The following is a 26004-nucleotide window of genomic DNA, read 5'->3' as shown; positions in this document are numbered from 1 at the left end:
CCCTCCCAAATATTAATCCACCCCTCCCATATGCCTTTCCACCCCTTCCACATCTCAACCCACCGCTTCCATATCCCAACACACTCCTTCCAAACCCAAACCCACCCCTGCCAAAACAAAAACCCACCCCTCCAAAACTCAAATTCGTCCCTCCCAAACCCAAGGACCCACCCCCAAAGTAAGATCATTGAGGTGCCTACTCTCAGCCCAATAGATGCCCCTTCTGGAGGAGGTTGATTATGGCAATGGCATAGGAGGCTGTTACTGGGCATGCAACCCGGGCTTGGAACATCTGAGCTTTGACTCTTTCTAGTCAAATTTATTTTTAACTTATTTGTGAGAGACATCACATTTTCATAAAAAATGTTTTTGTTTGACAATACCTTATTTTTTTATTGTTTCTAATTGTTTGCTGATTATGTTATTTCTGATAATGTGTGTGCCATGCATTTACTTTTATTTGTGAATTAACAATCATAGGTTTTACTTTTTAGATATTTTTAGAATGAATACATTAGTTTAGTACATTTGTGATGGACATGTTAATTTTGGTGCAAACATTCATTATGTTACTGGATACTTACACCAAAATTATATGTGTTTCTGTTTTGGTCCAGGAGCAGCAGCAATGGCAGGACTTGTATGACTGGGTTCATGGTGGCAGGAAATGAGAAAACTAGGAAATAAGGTGAATTTCGTCCTTTTCTCCCTCCCAATCCACCTACTTAGGTGTTGAGGTTTAGCACCCACAGTTGCACCAGGACATCATGATTGGCTTTGGGTAAAACTGACTGAAATCCTGCCACCAGCTGCTTTTGGCTATATCGCCATCGACAAGGGTGGTGATGCATGGCAGTGATGGCAGTTTGTTGGCAGCATTTTGTTTATGGGCCGGCCAACATCTAAATAGAGCGCATGGACCACCAAGGTGTCAGATCGGAAATCTGACGGAAAATCGACGGCGGCACCATTACCACCAAGATCTAAATCAGGCCCTTAGTTTTTACTTTTGAATTAATGCTCAAATGTGACATGACGGGTATATTTACATAGGTGTATGCCTTTTTCAGCCTTGCAAAAGGCGCTATTGACTGTTAAACATGTATTAGCTGGAACTCTGATTGCCTGTACAGTTCCTTTTGTCTCTTTTATATTTCCCTTTATGATATCTTTTTGTTATTGAACCAGCACAAAACCACCATATGTACTATAGGCACTAAGACTGTATATATCAAATCATTTCTCCTCAACAAGTGTTTGTAAGGTAGCAACTATATTTGTATATGAATAAAATAATACTGAAAATTGTATGCATATGACACTAGCTTTTACTTTGGGACCCGGAGAATCCATTTCTATGGGTTCATAGTAGTTGAGGTATGCCAGGACGATGGCCCTCATTCTGACCTTGGCGGGCGGCGGAGGCCGCCCGCCAAAGTCCCGCCGTCAGGTTACCGTTCCGCGGTCGAAAGACCGCGGCGGTAATTCTGACTTTCCCGCTGGGCTGGCGGGCGGTCGCCTTCAGACCGCCAGCCAGCCCAGCGGGAAAGAGGCTTCCACGATGAAGCCGGCTCGGAATCGAGCCGGCGGAGTGGAAGCTGTGCGACGGGTGCAGTTGCACCCGTCGCGTATTTCACTGTCTGCGCAGCAGACAGTGAAGTACATGTAGGGGCCCTCTTACGGGGGCCCCTGCAATGCCCATGCCAGTGGCATGGGCACTGCAGGGGCCCCCAGGGGCCCCGCGACCCCCCCTACCGCCATCCGGATCTCGGCGGTCCGACCGCCGGGATCTGGATGGCGGTAGGGGGGGTCGGAATCCCCGCGGCGGTGCAGCAAGCTGCGCCGCCGCGGAGGATTCAATGGGGCCGCGGTACACTGGCGGGACCCCGCCAGTGGTGCCGGTCCGACCGCGGCTTTACCGCCGCGGTCGGAATCCCCATTGGAGCACCGCCGGGCTGTCGGCGGTGCTCCCGCGGTCCTCCGCCCTGGCGGTCAAAGACCGCCAGGGTCAGAATGACCCCCGATGGCTCTTGTCAACTTGGTCCTGTTATCACTGAGGAGATGTGTCCACATTTTCTAAAGAGAGTTGTGTATTTATACCACTAGCCCTTGTGTTGACTAGGTGTTTAGATAGGTGTGAAAAAAATTGCTAGCTTCCCCAAATATCTTAGATTTGGTAAGGCGAAGGGAGTATTCCGAGATCTGAAGAAAATCAATGGGTAATGAAAGGTAGTGATACCGCCACTGTGTCCCTGGCACCTTAAATCTATGTATTAGCATCATTCATGCACGGGAACCTTTATTCCATCCACTGGAAAACAAGAGTCAAACAAAAGAAGATATTTGATGGATTCACCCAAATATTAACGAGGTAGAAATGGATTTGAATGTTGCCAACATACATTTGGTATTTAACTGACACTGCTAAAGGAATTGAGCCAGAGGTAATAAGTAGATGTTGAAGTGAAGATATGAGAAGGATAATTCTTGAGGTACATTGCAGGACACTGGACAAGTAGCTGATTCAACAAATCCTGTTATGAATTTATGGAAGTGATCAGTTCGAAAAAATACGTAGCACAGGACTAAATATACCTGTTCACTGTTAGTCTTTCCAGTCGAATTATATGGTCAACAGTGTTGTAGATGAAGGCTTAGAAGAGCAATACCCTTATCTTGACCAATGCAGTTTCAGTGCCATTTCCAGGTTGGAATTCAGACTGATTGTCCTGGAGTGTGTGGTTTAATTCCACATAGACTTGGAATTATCTCTGTGTCCATGATTTTGCTGAGAAATGGGAGGTTGAAAATGGGTTCATAGTTGGCCAATAACTGTGTATCAGGAAACTATTTTTATAGAATGGGGTGAAGATGGAATGTTTCGGTTTAGTTGAGTCACTCATATGGAAGGTGAAAAAATGGCAAGTGGCGGATCGATATAGAGTTGAAACCTTTTGTTTTGAGTGCCAGTTTCAAGCAAGACTGCCCCTTAACACCACTGTCCTCTGCATGGCAGTCAACTAGTCACTTTTCTATTTCCAATCTTAAGCTCCCTTGATTCTTTTTTTACCCTCAGCCACACTTCCTCTAAATTCACTAGGCACCCTTCACACTTATACATTTCTACCTCTGTCCATCCAGCTCATTGACACTCACATGCAAGCATTGAACACAGTGCAGGGTAATATGCTATTTGTCTGGCCATATAGGCAGGCCTCTTCCTATTTTCATTGTGGCCAGATGTGAATCAATTACACCAGTGAAGTGATTGCATTATGGCACAGCCTTGGATGGAGTATCAGCTACTGTAAATAAGTGTAAATAACGTTATCATCCAGCTGCAAATTAATGTCATCTTCCTCTTAGAGTCTGATTGTGAGTTGGAAGTAAACATATGTGGAGATTCCAGATGGCCAGAAGTACCGTTTGCGACTGGTATCTGTACATTTTTACTCGTTTTACAATTTAAACCCCTCTGGATGGAAATTATTGTGCACACAGAATCCCCTTTCAAATGAGTTTAATGTACATATTTACCACCTCCTCTGCTCAGGGGATAAATGTTTGCAGGAGCTCCTGCCTGGGGCGAGAATGCAGGGAGGGGATAATGTCACTAAGGGAGAGAAGGGGACGAGTAATTCTGGCAGCAGGGAGCATTGAATACTTACAAGAAAAAAGCTGGTTGGAGCAGTGGACAAAGCTGTTGAGAAGCCAAAGCGTCACACAATTTTACCAGCCGGGATTACCTCAAACAATGCCAAATTTGAGCTTCTTTTTCATGTGCCAAACTGATGTCATTAGTTTCATGAAGGGGGACATACAAACTGTTTCTTTAAAGACGGTGGTCTATCCAGATAATCCTGTCTGATGTATCTAATCCAAGATAAAGTGTGATGTCAGTTCTTGTTGGTATTGCATATGTGGAGGAACTTACAAGTGATGGAAGCATCATGACACGTTTGTACACTTATTTCTCACCATGTTCTTCACTCCATCGCTTCTATTTCTGCCCGAAATCTTTACCCCTTGCAGTTGAAACATCTACGGCAAGGGGGAGTTTAGTGCCTTGCTAATAACATCCGTATTGATCTTGACCTTCAGTGAAGAGGTCAATATTACCACTCTTGTTTTTTTTCCATTGTGTTTTTTCCTCCTAACGGGACCCTCTTATGTAGACACTTGACACATTTAACGTGTACTATGCAGCGCTGAGTGGCACTGGGCTGAGTTGACTTTTCCTCGGGCAATCAAAACATCTCAGCAGACCTTCTCAGCATTCAGTAATTGGCACTGGGAGAGCAAAACTTATTGAGGCATTTTTTAAAGCACTATCTGATGCCTTTGGGATATTTCAGAGCTCTGACAGAAGGGAAGAATAAGAAGTGTAGCTGAATCATATGAGAAGACGTCCAATCTAATAGGGTCAGTAGCTGTACCTGATATTCTTAAATCCTAATCTATTTTAGTTATGTTGAAAGCACCTTCCAGTGAGTCGGTTTTCAGTAGCTTCTTGGAACTGAAGATAGTTTTTCCCACAAATCATCAAAATGAAAAAAAAGTCTGATAGACCTACAGCAAACTCAGGGCAGTGCTTTTCGGGATTGAGGGGCTCAGGATCTTCTAGTGCAATAGACCATGAACGTTAACCCAAATCACTCTGCTACCAAGGGTGTTTTTCTGTGTTCTCTTTGGTCAGTTCAGTTTTAAAGTGAAGGAATAAAGTAGAAGTAATTCTTACTAGTAGCTGGAAAAAAGATTTGGTGAAGTTTTTAAGACTACATCAAATCAAATCAAAGAGCTGTATTCTAGCATTAAATAAGGGTCATAAAAACAAATGCAATTCATAGTACAATATAATAATTAATAAAACCCAATTATGTCGGCATTAGAGGGCAAATGATTCTGCATATTGTTTAAAAAAATATCACAATAAAAATATCTATTCTTTACTTGTGAATTATTTATCATATTAGATCGACAACAAAATTCTTGTGGCAAATGTATTAAATGGAGATGTATTAAACGTCTTCTAGATGTGATACTTTCATGAACAAGGCAAGGTGGACATGTTAAAAACATACACCCACCTATGTCACCTGCTTTATCACCCGACTGGGTGTTTGTGGAATTCCTTTATTGTGTATTGTACATCGTAAATAGAAAAGAGTGACAGTTTGAAATGCCAAAAGGTGATGTGGCAGCACTTAACAGATTCCCTCCTCTCCTCTTCTTTGTGACTTCAATCCATCATTGTCCCTGTTCACCTTTAGAAACGTTGGCAGCACTAACATTAGCTTTTGCATGGCTACAAAAGATTCATCATAGTAAAAAGAAAAGCATTATTTTTTCACAAGTCACTTTCTCGGTACACACCATGTACTTTTGGCTTGGCGCGGCGCTGGTACTGGCGGCAGGGACAGATGTGGTGTGCATAGACATAATGTACAAGATTTGTGTACTGGCACGCGGGTGTTCAGAACATCTTAATGCTTTCTATCGACAGACAAAAAACATTTTGGACATTTGAAATCTTTATGGAACTTCAATTAATCATAGAACGACAAATGCGGCGTGTGTGTGTATATTGAAAAGTGCAGGTGGGAGGGCATATTTAGGTTTGATCAGAGGTGACCACAGCCCCAGTTACATCAGCAACCCATATCCATAGCTGCCTCGAAGAGAATCTTTCCAGGCCCTTTCACCCCATGTGATCAACACGGCTATGGCCCTTCCTCCTTGAAGGGATGGAAGCTGCTAGAATGGTGCTCACAACGTCACATTTCACCACCCACCTCCTCTGCCATGCGATTTACTTAGCTCATCCCACTGAGTTCAAAACGAAGACCATAATGTTACTGCACTGAGCAATGCAATGCAGTCACAACGAGGAGTGCTAACAAAAGAGGATCTTCAAGGAGTTGGAGATTATAAAAGAAGGAACGAACAGAATTGTCAATTACTATATAGCTATTTATTCTCTCTCTTCTCACCTAGTAATTTACTTTCTGTGTTAACTGGGTACATTTGTTCTGGAGCCTCACAGTGTAGGTATTCTCAAACAAGATATGTGGAGCCCCAGTTTGGTTGAGTAATGGTTTTGCACTGACTTCCTCCCCCATAACTGACTTATATCCCATGAACCCTCCTTTTAGAACTGTTGCTTCATTTACAGCTCTGAGGATGGCAGTGTTCATCATGGAGCCATCACAAGCTCTGCCATCACAAAAACGCTTTTCAGCAGGACAACCACCAGTAGGCAAAGCACCAGAAGTCACATTTACTTAAAGCAAGCCTTCTGATGTCATGTATGAATTGTATATTCCAGTGTAGGTCCTCCATGTGCACCATGATGGTACCTAGGAAACCAAATTAAAAAATGTCTCCCACAAACTGAGTAGAAACTACTGGCTCATTGGTAACATTGGTTGTATATAAAAAACTAAAAAGTGGCGACAATTTCAGTCTGCTGTCATGGCACGTTGAATTGCCATCAATGTTTTTTTCCCAAAACTCTGGCCAAATTGGCATGGGTACAAAAAGAAGTTGGGGAAGCTTTGGGGGAGGGGCAGGGGCGGCTGGCTATTTTGGGAAGCAAGGCTCCCCCCCCCTGTTTTCCTGCTCTATGAGCCAGCCACATTGGTAATTTAATAATCACATTATACACTGTCTATTGGGATCATCTAATTCCCAGTTCTGCATAGCACATAAAGCAGACACTCCACGCCATATTGCCAGTGCCCGCCTTCAGTGTTGACGTCATACTCTGAACCATGCATTATACGAGAGTGAGGTAGCCAGACAGGCAATATTACTGGCCCAATCACCAGTGCACATGTGCCAGACATTGTGAAGGCTCAAGGGATTATCTGAAGTCTATGGAGTCCATCCCAGATGATGTGCAGTGGCACTCAGTTCTACATGGCACATAAAGCAGACACTCCTCGCCACATTGCTAGTGCCTGCCCTCAGTGTTGACGTCATACTCTGAACCATGCATTATGCGAGAGTGAGGTAGCCAGACAGGCAATATTACTGGCCCAATCGCTAGTGCACATGTGCCAGACATTGTGAAGGCTCAAGGGATTATCTGAAGTCTATGGAGTCCATCCCAGATGATGTGCAGTAGCGTCACTTTTTGCAGGAGCAACGGGCAGCATGAACATCAGCCCTGGGTGTAGTTGCATGCCAATTATCAATGCCTGCCCACCCCATCCTTTATCAAATCGTAATTGGGTGGCGTGGAGTGCGGGTCAGTAAGCATCATAGACCCCACCCTATGAGGAGTTGGGAACGGAGGCCAGTGACCCTCCTACCCCCCTCTTGACCCCCCAAGCGCCTTGAGACCCTCATGGGTGAGTAGCGCGCTCTATAAATGTTTTTGATTGATTGATTGATTGATGGGGTTATCTCACTCTCCAAGCCTCCATAAGACTTCGCAGACACTCTGAAACCAGGGATTTCCGATGCCCTTTTCCCAGCCACCATCACCCACCAATGCCAAAATGCACTATGTAGACCCACTATTTTCAAAAATATCTTTAGACAGAAGACACCTAATGTTCCCCTAGCACAGACTAGGCTTTCTTGCTCCCTTTGTGAAGTTTGGGTCACCTATTTAGAACCCACCAGTTTAAGGGTTGAGCAGCCGCGATTGATTAGAGGGTGCCTATTTGAGAGGCTTGAATAATTGACTGCATAGTTATGACACTATTTACTCAATCTCAAGCCAAAGGAGTGTCACACAGTAAAGCAGACTTAGGCTCTCATTACAACCCTGGCGGTCGGTGATAAAGCGGTGGTAATACCACCAACAGGCCGGCAGTAAAAAATATGGGATTATGACTACCCACACAGACAGCCACTTTAACACACTGACCGCACGGTGAAACAGAACACAGAAGGCACATGACTCACCTCTGGACACTCAAGGAAGAACCACAACGCCATGGAGCCCGAGTTGCTCATATTTCCCATGATTGTATACCTCCTCATTCACTATGAACATTAATGCCGGCAAAGACAACTACGATGAGTACTGCCGCCTAGCACACAAGGGAAAGCCACAGTCTCTCTAGTGAGTGGCTTCTGCACTGGTTCTGGAGGGGGCATTGTGCCCTGTGTCATCCTGGCAAGGAGGAGGTGAATGGATGGCTTTTTCCACTGGTTCTGGAGGAGGCCTTGTGCCCTGTGTGCTTCATCCTGGCAAGGAGGGGGTGAGTGGATGCCTTCTTCTACTGGTTCTAGAGGGGGCCTCGTGCCCTGTGTGCTTCAGGAGGGGGTGAGTGGATGGCTTCTTCCACTGGTTCTGGAGGGGGCCTTGTGCCCTGTGTGCTTCATCCTGGCAAGGAGGGGGTGAGTGGATGCCTTCTTCCACTGGTTCTGGAGGGGGCATTGTGCCCTATGTGCTTCATCCTGGCAAGGAGGGTGTGAGTGGATGGCTTCTTCCACTGGTTCTGGAGGGGGCATTGTGCCCTGTGATGCAGATCTTGGGGAGTACAAGGTCACAGTCTCTCACCTGGGTGTCAGACCCATAGGATTTGCAGGGTCCAGGACGCAGTACAGCCCATGGAGGTAGGACTACACACTACCCTGCCGGTGGTGAAGGCTGCTCAGTGGTGATAGTGGCCGTGCTGGTGTCGGTGCTGGCAGTGGTGGGGGGAGGCTCCAGCCTTTCACCTGCAGCCGCAGACAGCTACCCAGTGGGGCTGCTGCTGCTGGCAGTGGTGCTGGTGGCGGTGCTGGTGGCGGTGCTGGTGTTGGGGATGTCAGTGGTAGGGAGAGGCTCCTGCCCTTCCCCTGCAGCCTCGGACGGCTGAACTGCCATGGTTGGTGGTGGGGGCCCAGAATCAGTTCCAGCACCAGGCCTCCTGTCCGTCCTGCCTGCAGGTGCAGGCCCTTTGCCCTTCCCCTTGGCAGCTGGTGGTGCCTCCTTGCCCTTCCCCTTGGCAGCTGGTGGGGCCTCCTTGCTCTTCCCCTTGGCAGCTGGTGGTGCCTCCTTGCCCTTCCCCTTGGCAGCTGGTGGTGCCTCCTTGTCCTTCCCCTTGGCAGCTGGTGGTGCCTCCGAGCCCTTTCCCTTGGCAGCTGGTGGTGAATCCTTGCCTTTCCCCTTGGCCGCTGGTGCAGGCACACTGTCAGTGCTGATGGCTGGTTCCCTGGAGCCTCTTCCACCTGCAGTAACTGCCGACACTACTGTGGCCGAGTTCTGGGTGGCCGAGGTGCTAGCCTGGGTTCTCCCCGCCCTGACCTGATGTGAAGGACGGGGGCGGAGGTGTAGGGAAGAGGTAAACGGCGGAGAGGAAAGGCTTCTTAGGGACCCTGGGGCAGGAAGAGGGTGAAGGTTTGGGAGTGGAGGAAGAGGGAGTGGTTGTTGGAGGTGTCTGTCTGCTGTGTTTGTGTGCAGGTGCATGGGATGGATGCTGTTTTGAGGTGGATGGCTGTTGGGTGTCTGAGTGCTTGCGTTTGTGTACTTTGGGAGGAGGGGCACAGACACTGTGGGAGAGGACACAGGGGCCGTGTGCATGGATGTGGGGTTGGTGACTGCCAGTGAGGGGTGTGTAGAGATAGGTGTGCTGGTGATGGTGGTAGTGGATAAGGATGTAGTGCATGCAGGTGTGAGTGGAGACACTACTGGGAGGGGGGTGGATGACGAGGAGGAGGGGGGCACAGTGGAGGAAGTGGGTGTTGTTATGTCTGCATCTGGATGGTGTTTAAGTGAGTGCCTGTGGGATGATGTGTGGTGTTTGTGTATGCCTGAGCCACTCCTGTGTGTTGTCTTGGGTGCAAGCTGGTCTGAATGTGTGCTTGGGATAGGTTGGGGTTGAGGGGAATGGGACTGGGCAGAGGAAGTTGGTGGGGGGAGGCTAGAGACAGGGACAATGGCTGCCATCAGGGAGGAGGCCAGAGTCTGGATTAATCTCTGGTGGGCTGCCATGACAGAGTGAATGCCCTCCAGGAATGCATTTGTTTATTGCAAATGGCTTGTCAGGCCCTGGATGGCATTCACTATGGTCGACTGCCCAACAGAGATGGATCTCAGGAGGTCAATAGCCTCCTCACTTCGGGCAGCAGGGCTAACTTGGGCAGGGTCTGAGGTGCCTAGGGCGAAGGAGATGCCCACCCTGGAGATGAGCAGGCACGGGAAACTTGCTGAGGGGCTGCTGAGAGGGCGGTCCTGGTACAGGGGTGGCGGCTGTACCTGTAATTGGGGTGGGCACTGAGGTGTCCTCCACCAGAAGGGAGCTTCCATCGGTGAAGGTATCACTGTCCGAACTGTTGCCTCCTGTCTCCACTGTGGTGCTCCCCTTGCCCTCCATCCTACTGGTGCCCTCACCGTCAGTGGATTCAGCCTTCTGGGCCCTGTGGGATGCAGCTCCCTCCGTCACTGGTGCCTCTGCTACTCTGCCAGATGATGTTAATACACATAAGGACAGGGTGACAAAACAAAAAGGGGGGGAAGAGACAAAGGATACACTTGGTCAATGGCTGCAAGAACACCACCATTTGCATACACGACACACACACACAGGCAACAGTCCTACGGACTAGGCAATGTACTACCAGTCAAAATACTAGTCACCAGCCCCTGGACAGGAATACCTAATGCCGATTGCAGCATACCTGAGACCCACAGACCCCTGCCCAGTAGCGGATGTCTACTAGCTTGGTTGTAGGTGGTGTTCATCAGCCCCTGCCCAACATGGAACCTACACTGCAATGTCCGGCCTGGCCTAGGGGCACCCACAGGCACACATCCCCCTCCTGGAGACCACCCCACCACACACAAGTAGTATAATGTGGAACTGTACTCACCCCCTTGTGGCTGCTGTGATGCCCTCAAGTGCCCATCCAGCTCCAGATAGGCAACCGCCAGTAGGTGTGTCATCAGGGGTTTCAGGGTTTGACTGGCACCCCTTCCTTGTTGGGAGGCCATCACCAGCTGGGCCGCCGCCATCTTCCTTGCCCAGCATCTCAGGTCCTCCCACCGTTTGCGACAGCGGGTGCTCCTCCTGTCGTAGACCCCCAGGGTCCGCACGTGCTTGGCGATGGCATATACCCTTTTTCTGATGGGTGATGACCTGCAGAACAAGATACATTGAAATAGGTATCAGTCATACCGTCCAGCCTGTTACACTCATGGCTCACTATAGCCCTCACATCCCCTTACGCACAGACATTGCCCACCATGCAGGCATCACGCTGCCCAGAACCCTTCCACCAATCGCCCCCCACACAGGACCTTCACACACAGCACTCCATGCATCCATGCTCTTTGCATCGTGCTCACAGTGTACTCACCTGTTGGTCTGGAGGCCCATACAGCATTCGGTACTGGGGTAGGACCCCATCCACCAGTCGCTCCAACTCCACAGCGGTGAAGGCAGGGGCCCTTTCCACAGTGACCTGAGCCATGGTCGGTTCCAGACACAGGTCACAGCAGCACCTGCAGTTTAGGTCCTCTCCTGTTGAAGGTCAGATAGCAAGTGAGTGAACAGATAGAAAATGACGGTCACGTCTGCGGTGGTGCGTACCATCGCCGCCGGCATACATCAGCATTGGCCACTGTAACCCATAGGGCCCATACACAACCAATGAGGTGTTGTACTGCAGTTCTCGACCGGCAACGGCGCACAACGTCAGCGATTTACCTCATTTCCACCTGTCCCTCTAAACAGGACAGGTGGACTCCACCTTTGGTGGGGGGGCAGGCCATGACACCTAACTGCGTCACAGTACACATAGGCACCATTTGGGCCTATTCAACAACATACTGTTACTGTCATGCAATGCACTGTAGTGTTTGGAAATGTGGAATACTGACGAGCTGCCCCCTAGGTTACAACCGTGCGGATGAATAGGAGATGGAGACATCCCCCCACCATGTACAGACCCCTGGTGGACTTGGAAACACTGGAGGGCAGGCACATTATCCTCACCTATAGACTTGACAGGACCACAATCATAGAGCTGTGTGCCCAATTGGAGCCTGACCTGATATCTGCTATCCGTCACCCCACTGGGATCCCCCCTCTAGTGCAAGTCCTATCTGTGCTCCATTTCTTGGCAACTGGCTCCTTGCAAGTGACAGTGGGCTTGGCAGCAGGAATGTCACAGCCAATGTTCTCAATAGTGCTAACCAGAGTGTTGCCTGCCCTGATAAAACACATGCGCAGCTACATCGTTTTCCCCCAAGTGGAGGATTTGGCCACAGTGAAAGCTGACTTCTGTGCAATGGGACATATCCCCAACATTATTGGGGCAATTGATGGTACACATATTGCATTTGTCCCCACCCCGAGAAATGAACAGGTGTTCAGAAATTGAAAGAGCTTTCACTCCATGAATGTGCAGATAGTGTGCCTGGCGGACCAGTACATCTCCCATGTCAACGCAAAGTATCCTGGCTCTGTGCATGATGCCTATATCCTGAGGAATAGAAGCAATCCCATATGTGATGGCTCAACTCCAGAGGCACCGGGTGTGGCTAATAGGTGAGCCCTGGGTTCCACCCAGTGGATGTTGGTGTGTGGGTATGGTGTGGGCCCTAAGGGTTAGTGTGTGTCTAACAGTTGTCCCTCAATATCTGCAGGTGACTCTGGTTACCCCAACCTCTCATGGCTACTGACCCCTGTGAGGAATCCCAGGACAAGGGCAGAGGAACCTTACAATGAGGCACATGAGCGAACAAGGAGAATAACAGAGAGGACATTCGGCCTCCTGAAAGCCAGGTTTTGTTGCCTGCATCTAACAGGTGGATCCCTGTGCTACTCACCCAAGAAGGTGTGCCAGATCATCGTGGCATGCTGCATGTTGCATAACCTTGCCATGAGACGCCAGGTGTCTTTTTTGCTGGAGGATGAGGTCGGAGATGGGCGTCTGGCAGCAGTGGACCCTGTGGACAGTAAAGATGAGGAGGCAGAGGATGAGGATGAGGACAACAGAACCGCTATTATATGACAGCACTTCCAGTGACACACAGGTAAGACACTGTAACTTCCCTTTGCATTAAAAGTTTTGTATTTGACATTACAGATTTTCCCACTTCTATGGCCACTTACTGTACCCTTTAGCATCTCTATTTTCAGATATCTGTGCCCCACTCTGGCACCTGGTGTGTTGACTGCAGCCAACTACAGGTCATTCCTATGTATACATTACTGTACAGTTGTATTGCAGTGTTTAAACCTTGTTAAATGAATACATAGTTAAATCATTTGACATACTCCTTACTTGTATTTATTCAAAGGGTGTTTATTAAAGTGGTAAGAGGTAGATGTGCAATGGGCTGGGGGATGATGGAGGTAAGTCCAGGATAGAGTCCAGTCTATTTGTATCACAGGTGCATTGTCCCAGGGGGCATAGGAAGAGGAGCAATGGCAGTTCAAGATGGGCAGGATGACAGAGTGGGACACAAGGGTGACAATCAGGAGAGTCTTATTTCCTGCTGGGGGTCTTGGCAATGTTCTCTGGCTTCTGCCTGGATCACAGGGACCGTTTGCAGGGTGGTTCTCCTTCTGCAGTGGGAGGGGTGCTGGTGGCGTGTGGGTCCTGTGGCGGGGCCTCCTGTCCACCAGCGGCAGTGGAGGGCTGTTCATCGGTGTGGCTAGTGTCAGGGGCCTGGTGGTGTGCCACTGCCTCCCTCATGGTGTTGGCCATGTCTGACAGCACCCCTGCAGTGGTGACCAGGGTGGTGTGGATGTCCTTCAGGTCCTCCCTGATCCCAGGTATTGTCCCTCCTGCAGTCGCTGAGTCTCCTGCAACATGTCCAGTATCTGGCCCATCGTCTCCTGGGAATAGTGGTATGCTCCCAGGATGTTGGTGAGTGCCTCGTGGAGAGTCGGCTCCCTGGGCCTATCCTCCCTCTGTCGTACTGCAGTCCTCCCAGTTTCCCTGTTATCCTGTCCCCTGAACTGTGTGAACACTGCCACTGACCCCAGGTCCCTGATCGTCCTGTGTTTGTGGGGTTCCCTGGTGTCACTGTAGTGGTAGACAAACTGCTGATTGACGTGTCCTGGGGACAGAGGTATGGGCTTGCTGGGTGGGTGCTGTGCTGGTGTTTCCTAGGGGGGAGGCTCTGTGGTGGCATGGGACTGTGCTTCGGTAAACGACTGTCCGGAGATCCCTGATGGGCCAGGTTGGTCATCCTGGTCCAGGCGAGCAGAGCTGCTGTCATCACTGTGGGCTTCTTCTGTGGGGGGACTGGATGTTGCTGGCACCTCCTCTCCAGTGACATTGGGTGGGGGACCTATGGGGATGTAAATGCAGTGTTATAGTTACTGCGTGTGACATCTTGTGCCTGGGTGTGTTGCCCTGTATGGTTGTGATTGACCTGTCAGCTTTACCTTGTGTGAGTAGTGATTTTATGGGCTAGGTGATTCTCTCTAATGTGCATGCTTTAGTGATGGGTGTTCATGCAGGTCTGTGATGGGGGTCCATGCATTGGTGTTGCATGCAGGGTTTGGTATTGAGATGGGTGGGTTGTGATGGTGGGGTATATGTGAGGTGGTGGAGTGATGGGGGTGAGGGTAGGAGTGGGAGTTTGTGATGGCATGCAGGTAGGGGGGTGAAAGTAGTAAAGAGTTGACTTACCAGAGTCCAGTCCTCCTGCTACTCCTGCCAGGTCCTCAGGTTCAATATTGACAAGACTTGCTCCTCCCATATAGTTAGTTGTGGGGAAGGAGGTGAGGGTCCACCGCCAGTCCTCTGTACAGCTATCTGATGTATGGAACCACAGAAGGTACCTTCCCCTGTAGGTCGTTCCACCTCTTTCTGATGTCGTCCCTTGTTCTGGGGTGCTGTCCCACGGCATTGACCCTGTCCACGATTCTCTGCCATAGCTCCATCTACCTGGCAATGGAGGTCTGCTGCACCTGTGATCCAAATAGCTGTGGCTCTACCCTGATGATTTCCTCCACCATGACCTTCAGCTCCTCCTCTGAGAACCTGGAGTGTCTTTGTGGTGCCATGAGTGTAGTGTGTGTGGTGTGTGTGAGGGTGTGTGGGGTGATGTGCTGGGGTGTGTGCTGTGAGGTGCGTGGATGGTGTATGTGTGATGGTGTTCTGTGGCTCTGGTTCTGTGGGTGCTCTTGGTGTGTCCCTCTCGCAGTTGTCAATGTTTTTGAGTGTTAAAGGTTTGTGGGTAATGTGTGTGTGTGTTTTAGAGTGGTGTGGGTGTGGTGTGTGTATGTGTGTCAGGTGTGTGTTATTCAAATTGTCCAACTGGGTGTTATTTTGTTAGTGTGTGTGTATTTTGAGTGCAGCTGTATGTACTGCCAATGGTTTACAACGGTTGAATGTCCACCGCAGTGATTCGTGGGTCAGAATGCTTTTGGTGTAGTTCTGTTGGCGTAACGGTGTGGGTTTTGCTATCACCCTTTGGTCTGACCTTTGGTCTGGCGCACTTGTGTGTGTGTCTGTATAGTGATGGATTGCTATGTGTGGGTCATAATATGGGTAGCGGTAAACCGCCGCTGCAGTGGTATGTTGGCGCAATCGGCATGGCGGTAAGCGGGACTTACCACCAATGTCAGAATGAGGGCCTAAGTCCAGTAGTGTTCCTGCCATTCAGCATTTTGCATGTAAAGACGATAACCATTGGGTAAATCCTGTTAGATGTGTGTTGATCTTTAAAAACCTGATGCAGTTTACCAGGGCCATTTATAAATGCAACAAGTAATCCATCCTGGGCCACTTTAGAGATGTATGGAAATGTGGACGAAGATTCCACAATTAATTTTCTGCATATTAATTAAAAACAGTAAGTTTCAAATTCAATGTTTAACTGTGTTTAATATGATGAAGTCTTGTTAAGCTTGCCAATTGTGGGCTTCGGCCTACTTGTGTTATGTGGTTCTCATTACAGTAATAGGACTGCTGGTTTAGGACGGCAGCACCACAGGGCATAGAAAACTGAGTTCACCACACTCCGCTTGGCAGCTGTCGGCCTAACTCCTGGCTATCTCACAGTGACTCACACTGACCACCAAAACCCGCTGGGGTAAAAGGTGATTACAGCAACCCTAACATGACACTCTGATGTCTCAGGAAAGCTGGGGAAACAGATTGTACACCTGTTGCTCAGTTACTCATGCACACCAATGTGAAATACAAGATGTGAGATGGTTTTCAATTGATTTATTCAACTATTCATATTTGAGTGTAAAAAGCATGAGCTGCAATAATTAGGCAGATGAAACAGAGCACAATACCCAATGTGACCGCAAGAGAGAAGATAAAAAAACCCACCATAATGCGTGTTTCTAGAGAATTTAGATGTTCCTACCTAAACCCATGTCTAAATCTAAGAGCATAGTGGTTGTAACCTTCTGCCTGGCCTGACCTAAGTGATTAGCCCCAACCCCATATCTGAATTGAATAGTAGGGGTCTCCCTGTGATGCAGATGGCAACCCTCAGGAGGCCGAGATATCAGCGACAGCATCAGCGAATTTGTCAGTCGGAAAGAAAGCCTCGCAGGATGTCAATAACCGGAATGCCCGCTACCCCCTTTGGGCCTAAGTGTAGATATATAGTGATCCATGTCTCACTTGGGCAGCAGCTCTGAAGTAATGCTGTGTCTTGGAGATAGAAGCTGGCTCCTGGGCTGGCAAATACAAGTTAGCATATCATGTCCTGTGGTCCCAGCCTTGGACAAGGAGTACAGATTATACGAAGCAGAAGGCTGATTAAACATACAGCATGAACTCTGCCTTCCTAAAAGAAGCATTTGATAAAAGATATAAAAGCAAATGCTGAAAGTATGCTCGCTAAAATATTAATACAATTGTATATAAAGTAAACAAATGCCCAAGCTGTGAAACTTCGCTAGGACAGGGTTGCCCAACTCAGGTTCCAAAGGGGCCTTATGAAACTTGTGTTTTCTTTGTGCACATTTTAGATGCATGTGGTTTGCAGAGCTTGACATTATTTAATCTTCTTTCTCCCTACCTGTCCACGGAGCATCCTCAGTTTGACCTTTAGCTTCATTAAGAAAATTCAATTTACTCTATGGTTTTGCTCACTCTATAACATTTATAAAGTGTAAAAATGTCTGTTCCTAAAGTTTCCATAGAGGATGGATTCACAAAAGTATTCAGTTGAAGCCCACTCTTCAGCCAAATTGAGGTGCTATTTATATTTTTAAATGTGGTATTGTTTACTGTGTAAGGCACAGTACAGCATATATTCATTAGATGCAGAGCAAAAGTCATTACACAATACAATGTGTATTTTATTTTACTATTGACCCCATGAGATATAACTTTCTTTGTCACACCACAGTGACTGTACAGTTCTTTAGTCTAAAAGTGCATAAAAACTCACTAATTGAAAGGGGAGTCCAGGTTCCTTCCGGATCCCTTTTGAGAGCAGAATTCATGTTGTTCTGTTTATCACTCTTTATTTAAAACAATTTTCAGGTTCTTTCCTACTTTGAACTTAGCTGCCTTCATTACATTTTTGCCCAGTATTTGTTCTGTACTACACCATAATCAGTTCTGGCTATTGATTAGATTAGGGATTAGTTTTCACTGCCTATGACATTTTACATTTCATTGCATTATGAGTATTATGAAATGATTGATTAACCATTGCTTTTGTGCCTTCTACATTGATTTTTATTTGTAAATAGATCTTTAAGTCCTGCACTGTAAAGGTGCAATCCAGACTGGCTGTGCCGTGTGTGGATTTTCCAATGTGGATTCCTCTGGGGTTTACTGTAATTTGTGTTCAGGAATCCCATTTCTTAGAGGCTCACATGCCACCCAGATCTATTAATGGACCATTTTGATTGAAAAAGCACCAACAGTTTTTAATAGTGCCTGGAGGCAAACCTGGTAGACAAGGATTAAATCAAAGTTTTCCAGGAAGCACAGGTGCAGAATAAATCTAGACCTTTGGCCAAAATACAATCTAATGTACTGTGCAATACCGCTTAGCAGACTATAGGACCGTGAAAAATCTTGTGTAATTTGTAATACCAAACTGAATCAGACAAATGGTGGTGAAATGGGCAATGGTTATCACCCAGAAGTGAGTTTTAGGAAGCAGGCAAGCAGGTAACTGCAACCCAGAATTGAGAGTTCTAAAAAAAAACTGAATACATTCTTGAGACTAGCCCGAAATAACAACTTCTCTCTTCAAAGAGTGGATGCAATTTGGAATGCAAGGAAGACCTACAGAGCAAAAAACATTGGAAATTGCAAAACAAAATATTGAGGATCGAACTCCATAAAGCCTTTAAACCAAAGAATTCTGAAAAAGTTTGGAGACTGGTCCAGAAACATTCACAGTGAAATAATCCTGAGGTCACTCCAACTATTTCAGCATCTAAGAGGTTGGATTGAATTGCCAATCTTTATAACATCATAGATGAGGGGCCTGGTGTTGATCCAGCGCTGGCTGACAAATCTGCCCTTTTTTATGAAAATAATCTTGAGCAATGGGACGGAGCCATGGCCAGTGAAGTTTAGATCACATGAATACTGGTTTGTTTTCAATCAGCAGGTGACACGGGACCTAATGGTCTCCTCACCAGAATATTTAAACCTGCAACTGAGGAATGGGCCACTTTACTAAGCCCTCTTCTCAAGAACTGTACCTTGTTGAATGATGTGCTAACGATCAACCAGCTAACTTGGGGTTAATTGCCCTCCTTGATATTGACAGACAATGCTTTGCAAAAGTACTGAATAATGAGCTAGAGGAATGGCAGTCGCGGCACTGAGGATAACTTGATCATTCTTTCCTCCCTGATTAAAGCCACTCTAATCAAAGACACTCCTCCACGGTATGTATTGACTTTACCACTACATATGACAAAGTGAACAGATTGAGACTTTTGCAGAAGTTGCAGAATTGGGGCATTTCAGAAAGCTGAGAGCCATTTGGAGGCTTTACACCAGGACACAGGTGAGAGTGAAAATAGGGGCAAATTGAGACATATAGCACACGATTTGGACCAACTAAAGCAGTGATGCATCTTAGCCCCGTTTTTGTTTATTCTCTACTTACTTGCTTCAGTCCGTTCCTCCCCCACCCCCAAATTTGCAGGCATCCGTATCCATACTGCTGTGGGGCTCCAATGATCCTTGGATGTATTTGAACTGTTTTGGAAGGAATGCAGATTATCAGTCAATCACTCAAAAACAAACATCATGGTCTGAGGATCCAGAAACATCAAGACTTTCAATAAATTTAAATGTATCATGAACAAGGTGCAGCTGTTAGCAAGTAGTAAGCTTAAAGTATTTGGGCATTTATTGCAACCAAAATGGATCTCACTTAACACAGTTTCCTAGCCTAAAAGAAATCTCCTTGTCTATGATTATGTCAGGAACAAGGCCAGGCTTGTTCCAGGTTATCGCCTGAAATTCTGCTGCGCGACTCTGCGGCGCTTTATGCGCACCACTTGTCATTCCCTCTTGTTCCAAAGGTGACCATCAGCGTTTTCTGCCCTGTGGCAAAGCTCAAAGAGCTGCAGGTTCAGGACATTGGTGGACAAGATGCACTTATCAGTGCTATTCTATGAAGGGATTACAATTCCCATGTTTTTAGAGGCAGCGGCCAACTTGGGGTGTGGCAGGCCCATAAAGCCCAGCCACACCCAAGCACGTTGCTCACTATTTTGAAGACTTCGATGCAGCCAGACATCGTGGGGATTTCCCTGGAGAAGAGCAGAGTTCCTGAATTGCAGAGTGTCGTCTAACCAAAGTCCATGGTGCATTCAAATACGAGTAGGTCGTACTCATAGCGGTAACGCCAAGTTTGGAGGAAGTTATTACTTCCAAAAGGTAAAGCGCTCTTTTGCATAGTAATTCAAAGCATTTCAGTTCACAAGATGTAAAGCGCTTTTGTGCACAGCAATTCAAGGCGTTTCCGTTCACAGATGTAAAGCGCTCTTTTAGCACAGTAATTCAAAGCGTTTCAGTTCACAGATGTAAAGCGCTTTTGTGCACAGCAATTCAAGGCGTTTCCGTTCATAGATGTAAAGCGCTCTTTTAGCACAGTAATTCAAAGCGTTTCAGTTCACAGATGTAGAGCGCTTTTGTGCACAGCAATTCAAGGCGTTTCCGTTCACAGATGTAAAGCGCTCTTTTAGCACAGTAATTCAAAGCGTATCAGTTCACAGTTGTAAGCGCTTTTGTGCACAGTAATTCAAGGCGTTTCCGTTCACAGATGTAAAGCGCTTTTGTGCACAGCAATTCAAGGCGTTTCCGTTCACAGATGTAAAGCGCTCTTTTAGCACAGTAATTCAAAGTGTTTCAGTTCACAGTTGTAAGCGCTTTTGTGCACAGTAATTCAGGCGCTTCAGTTCTTAGATGTAAAGCGCTCTTGGCATAATTCAGGTGCTTCAATTCACAGAAGTAAAGCGCTCGGCACGATAATTCAGGCGCTTTAGTTCACAGATGTAAAGCGCTCTTAGCACAATAATTCAGGCGCTTCAGTTCACAGATGTAAAGCGCTCTTGGCATAACAATTCAAAGCGTTTCAGTTCACAGATGTAAGCGCTTCAATTCACAGGAGTAAAAGGTTCTTGGCATAACAATCTGTTATTCAGGCCACTTGAGTAAAAGCGCTTCCTGGTATTATTAAGTAAAGTTCTTTAAGTTCAATGAGTAAAACCTTTTGGCATTTATTGTTGTGAATGTGAATGTATTTCTGGAGATAAACAAATCATAGTTTTCATTGTTCTTTGAAAAGCTTAAGATGTGAAAAGCATATTTAATTCTTTGAGATTTTCTAAGTCATGATCAAAGGTTTACGTTGTGAATACATAGATGTTACAGGATTGATATTCTGTGTATAATCATAGTTCAAAGTTCTTGCCATCTCTTGATTCTGAGGTTGTGTTTTACTTGTTTCAAAGAAGGAGCTTTGCCCTCATTTCAGAAGAGGTCTCCACCTGATATCTCGGAGACGCATTTAGTCAAGAGTCTATAAATGAGTTACATTTCTATGAATGAGTAAATGCATATTTGTTCTAACCTTTACTTTTTAGATCTGTCTCCCTGTTGTTCCCTATCCTAATTCCCTTCCCCCGACTGGCTTCATCATAACTCTGTGCTATAATAGCTTTCTGAGTTGGTGATGCTGGGAGGTGGGCCTTTTGTCCAGCGATGTGCAGATCCTGAGGAAAGGACCCTGTGACAGAATAGTGAGCCCATGAGTTTTATACTTTCCTCTTGGCCTGTACGGGAGCTGCACAAAATGGCCACCCTAGATACCCTCATGCAAGTAGTAACTCAGATGCAAAGGGATTTCACTGACTCTAAAAATGTTACAGCTGATTTAGTGAATAAAGTAACTCAGTTACAGTGTAAGGTAGATGGTTCTGAATCTGAGTCTCGTCCTACTCCTCCCGCATCTACCAACATAGCTGTGAATGTGCCGACACAGATTCCTTTAGCTGCACCAGAAAGGTTTTCTGGGGACCCCAATAAGGTTTACATTTTTCTGACACAGGTGGAATTGCATTTTACATGTCGGCCTAGTGCTTTTCCGGACGCACAATCTAGAATTGCATTCCTTATATCATATCTGAATGGTGATGCAGCTACTTGGGCAGTGCCATTAGTCCGATTGGACAGTCCTCTTTTATACAACTGGCGTCGCTTTGTAGAAGAATTCGTAAAGGTTTTTGACAGACGCGCAATCACTATGACTACAGACAAAGAGTTACTAAAATTACATCAAGGAAATAAAGACCTGATAACGTATTTGTCACACTTCAACCGGTTAGTGGTGGAAACCGCTTGGCCTGAGGAAAAAAGGTCAGCAGTATTTTATCAAGGGCTAAAAGACGAATTAAAAGATGTATTGGCCCAAGTTGAACCACAACCAGAAACTTGTACTGATTTAATTAATCTAACCCTACGGATAGATCACAGACTTTCTGAAAGAAAAGGAGGAAGGAAAAAATGGAAAAAAACAAATTGGCGAATGGAAAGATCCAGACACTTTTAATTGTCTTCAGATTCTATGATAGAACCAATAGGTATCAGAACTATTCGCCCACCACTGACCAAAGAGGAGAAAGACATGCAACGAAAAAATGGTCAGTGTCTATATTGTGGGAAGAAGGGTCATTTTTTAAGAGAGTGCCAAAAGAAACCCAAAGGCAAGGTTGATCCAACAGTTGTGACAAAGAAAAAAATAGCAGTTGCTTTAGAAAATTCAGAGGAAAACTAAAGTGCCCAAGAAAAAACATAGGGGACCTCTTGGGCAAATTGACACTCCCTTCAGTGTGCTCTTGCACAAATCGTTATGTCAAACATTTCCGAATCTTACAAATGACTGTGCAGGGAAAAAGACATAGGCAGTCATTACAACATTGGCGGTAAAAGCCGCTTACCGCTGTGCAGAAGACCGCCAACACACCGCCGCGGCCGCAGAATTCCGCCACAGCTATTATGACCCACATCTCTGAATCTGCCAAAATTCAGACACCCACACAAGTCCGCCACACCAAACGTCAGTGATAAACTGGCGAAAACAAATCCTCCACCGTCACGCCAACAGAAATACGCCCACACTATCACGACACACGAATCCACGCGGCGGTCTTTCATCCGCGGTATTCCATTGGCGGTACACACCGCCGCGCTCAAAATACACAAACTCTTACAAAACATCCCCACATTGGACAATTCAAAATACACACACCTGAGACACATACACACACCACTCCCACACACCCATTACAATATAAAACACACACCCACATCACCCACAAACCCCCACGACAAAAAATTCTGAAAGAAGGACAGAGAGACACCACCAGCAAGAACAACAGCATCCACAGGCACACAACACCATCACCCACACAACTTCCACGCACCTCACACAACACACCACTACATATCACCACACTTATCACCACACACTCCACCCCACACATCACCTACACCACCCCATGGCACGGCAAAGACACCCCAGGTTCTCGGAGGAGGAGCTCAGGGTCATGGTGGAGGAAATCGTCCGGGTAGAGCCACAGCTATTCGGAGCACAGGTGCAGCACACCTCCATAGCTAGGAAGATGGAGCTGTGGCACAGAATAGTGGACAGGGTCAACGCAGTGGGACAACACCCAAGAAATCGGGAGGACATCAGGAAGAGGTGGAATGACCTAATGGGGAAGATGCTTTCCGTGGTCTCAAGACACCACCTAGCGGTTCAGGGGACTGGCGGCGGACCCCCACCTCCTCACCCACAACTAACAACATGGGAGGAGCAGGTCTTGGCGACTCTGCATCCTGAGGGCCTCGCAGGAGTAGGTGGAGGAATGGACTCTGGTAAGTCAAAGCTTTAATATTACATCCCCCACCCTACCTGCATGCTATCACATACCCCCACCCTCACCCTCACCCCCAGCACCCCAACTTCTCACAAATGTCCCAACATCACAAACCACACATCCCAACACCAAGCCCTGCATGCAACTACAAAGCATGGACACCTATCACCAAAGCATGGCCACTGCCCATACCCATAAACCCCCCTAAACCACCATCACACAAGGTCCCACACAGGAATGCTAGCACTGGGGTACACTGTCACCCACCCATTGCACACCATTACACACACAGATTTAACAAACATCCTTTTATACCCCTGCAGGACCCCTACCCAACGTCACCGGACAGGAGGGTCCACACATGTCCACACCACCAACAGAAGAGGCCCACAGTGATGACAGCACTTCTGTCCAACTGGATTTAGATGACCAGCCCGGACCATCGGGGACCTCGGGACAGTCGGTTCACCTCACACAGGCACAGGCCACCACAGACCTTCCCCCCTCTGAAAACACCAGCACAGCACCCACCCAGCGGGCCCATACCTCCGTCCCCAGGACATGTCAATCAGCTGTTTGTCCACCACTACAGGGAACCCAGGATAACCCACCACCCCAACAACAACAGGGACCTGGGGGCAGTGTCAGTGGGCACACGGTCCAGGGGACGGAGGCACTGGAGCACAGGGGAACTGGGAGGGCTGCCGTGCGACAGGTGGCGGACAGGCCAAGGGAACCCACTCTCCACGGGGCCCTCTCCTCCATCATGGGAGCATACCACCACTCCCAGGAGATGATGGCAACGGTACTGGCCAAGTTTCAGGAGACCTAGCGCATGCAGGAGGAACAGTATATGGGCTTCAGGGAGGAACTCAGAACCATCAGCTCCACCCTGGGCACCATCGTAGGGGTGCTGAAGGAAGTACTCAACACCAGGAGGGACACTGTGGCACTACAAGGGGCCCCTGACACTAGCATGGACGATGAACTGCCCACCACCTCCGCCAGCGCTAGTGGACAGGACGCCCCGCCACAGGACCACCACACCAGCACCCCACCCCCTGCAGATGGAGAACCACCTCGCAAATGGTCCCTGAGATCCAGGAACAAGACAGAGAACGATGCCAAGACCCCCGCCAAGAAATGAGACCACCCTGATTGTCATCCTACTGTCCCACTTTGTCACCCTGTCCATAATTAAACTGCCCCAGCTCCACTTCCTATGACCCTATGGGCAATGCACCTGTGAGACGAATAGACTGGATTCTGCCATGGACACTCCTCCGCCATCACCCCTCACCATTTAACTACCCCCTCCAATATTTTGCATTTAAATAAACACACCTAAAGCACAAAATGATCTGGAGTCTGTCTGTGATTTGGAAATAGTTTATTAGCAATTACAATGACAAAATGTATTTGAAATAGTAATGTCAACATACCTATGTCACACAGCTCTAGTCCATGAGGAATTTAAGCAGATGTCACACAGTGGGACCCACATCTGTAAAACCGTAAGGGAAAGTGACAACTCAGTGACCATACACTGGGTGAAAACGACAGACAGGAGGGAGGTAGTAGTGTAAAAGTACATGTCGTAGGCAGGATTGTATTCTTACCTGTTTTTCACTGGAAATATTACTGGATCACTGAGTCCCTGTTGTGCATGTCTTCTTCCTCTGCTTCCTCCTCATCACTGTCCACAGGCTCCACAGATGCCACAACACCGCCATCTGGACCATCCTCTTGCAGAAAAGGCACCTGTTGTCGCAAAGTCAAGTTGTGAAGCATACAGCAGGCCACGATGATCTGGCACACCTTCTTTGGTGAGTAGAATAGGGATCCACCTGTCATATGGAGGCACCTGAACCTGGCCTTCAGGAGGCCGAAGGTCCGCTCGATCACCCTCCTAGTTCGCCCATGGGCCTCATTGTAGTGTTCCTCTGCCCTGGTCCTGGGATTCCTCACTGGGGTCAGTAGCCATGACAGGTTGGGGTAACCAGAGTCACCTGCAAATGGTGAGGGGCAACTGTTAGACACACACTAACCTGGAGGGATAACCCCAGACCCAGACAACCATTCCCACTGACTTGCTTCCAGGTGCTCACCTAATAGCTACACACGGTGCCTCTGGAGTTGACCCATCACATAAGGGATGCTGCTATTATGCAGGATGTAGGCGTCATGCACTGAGCCAGGGAACATGGCATTCACATGGGAGATGTACTGGTCTGCGAAACATACCATCTGTACATTCATAGAATGATAACTCTTCCGGTTTATGTACACCTGTTCACTCCTGTTGGAGGGGACCAAAGCCACATGGGTCCCATCAATGGCACCTATGATGTTGGGGATATGTCCCTGGGCATAGAAATCACCTTTCACTGTAGGCAAATCCTCCACCTGAGGGAAAACGATGTAGCTCCCCATGTGTTTCAGAAGGGCAGACAACACTCTGGACAATACATTGGAAAACATAGGCTGGGACATCCCTGATGCCATGGCCACAGTTGTTTGAAAAGAGCCACTTGCAAGGAAATGGAGAACTGACAGCACCTGCACTTGAGGGGGGATTCCTGTGGGATGGCGGATTGCTGACATCAGGTCTGGCTCCAACTGGGTACACAGTTCCTGGATTGTGGCACGGTCAAGCCTGTAGGTGATTATCAAATGTCTTTCCTCCATTGTTAACAGGTCCACCAACGGTCGGTAC

Source organism: Pleurodeles waltl, chromosome 4_1, assembly GCF_031143425.1.
Source record: "Pleurodeles waltl isolate 20211129_DDA chromosome 4_1, aPleWal1.hap1.20221129, whole genome shotgun sequence".
Taxonomy (NCBI): domain Eukaryota; kingdom Metazoa; phylum Chordata; class Amphibia; order Caudata; family Salamandridae; genus Pleurodeles; species Pleurodeles waltl.
This window is presented reverse-complemented; position numbering follows the sequence as displayed.